The sequence below is a fragment of the Astatotilapia calliptera genome, chromosome 18 (assembly GCF_964374335.1).
Source record: "Astatotilapia calliptera chromosome 18, fAstCal68.1, whole genome shotgun sequence".
In the NCBI taxonomy this organism is placed as follows: domain Eukaryota; kingdom Metazoa; phylum Chordata; class Actinopteri; order Cichliformes; family Cichlidae; genus Astatotilapia; species Astatotilapia calliptera.
The window spans coordinates 5,817,914-5,818,694 of record NC_137439.1 but is presented as its reverse complement, the minus strand read 5'-3'; the positions used below and the strand labels follow the sequence as shown (position 1 = coordinate 5,818,694).

Sequence of the window (781 nt, the reverse complement as noted above, 5' to 3'; positions counted from 1 at the left end):
TTTTTCACCCCCCAAAAATTCATGTTCAAAGCAACATATCAGCCCGATATCACACAGAACTGTCACATGACATCAAACACAAGCTGTCAGCTCTGCAGAGTGGGCAATCATAATGAAGCAGTTCATTATAAGCTGCAGACTCAAGCTGCTCTTCATATATTTGTCCACCAGATGTCACCAAAGAGGACTGTGATGAAAGCTTCGAGTAATGAACCGTTTTTCATTACAAGCTTGGCCAACTGACTACAATCTACAATAAACTAATATGGCTTTTCAATCCTCTCTTCAATCACTTGGTACCACCAGGAACCTTTAAATGGGCACTCAAGCTGCCTGGAGACTGTTTTGTCGTGCACATCAGAGAAACCACAGGTAAGACAATCTTATCCAAAAGGTCAGTGTAACAGTATTGTTTTCCACCAGCTTAACCAAACTTCCCACACTAACTGAAATTTCTTTTCCCAGGCAAACATTAAACAGCAGCAGCCGGAAAACTGGAAAACCTAAAGCCAAATAATCAATAAGACATAACAAACTTTTGTATGAGTGAGTATTGATAAACTGAGCAGAATTAAACCTCAGTGAAACCACATAAGTTCTGGTAACTGGCACATATTTATGTTTAATATGTTGTTTTATATTTTGATCAGTTTCAGGTGTTTGTGCGACTGTGTTAACCATCAGTAAAAACCACATATAAATCACACTTCTGTGTTTAACAATTACAACACTTGATGCTGTTTTTCTGATTCAGGATTATGTGTGTGATGAGTTGGCCACA

The 781-nt window shown here is 38.4% G+C and overlaps 1 long non-coding RNA gene across 1 annotated transcript; it reads left to right on the top strand.

The window, feature by feature from the left end:
• Positions 1-206: 206 nt before the first annotated feature.
• On the top strand, positions 207-539 carry LOC113010485 (uncharacterized). The gene is made up of 2 exons (XR_003270349.2): positions 207-372; positions 466-539. It is a non-coding gene; the product is annotated as an uncharacterized LOC113010485 (long non-coding RNA).
• The last annotated feature ends 242 nt before the right edge of the window (positions 540-781 follow it).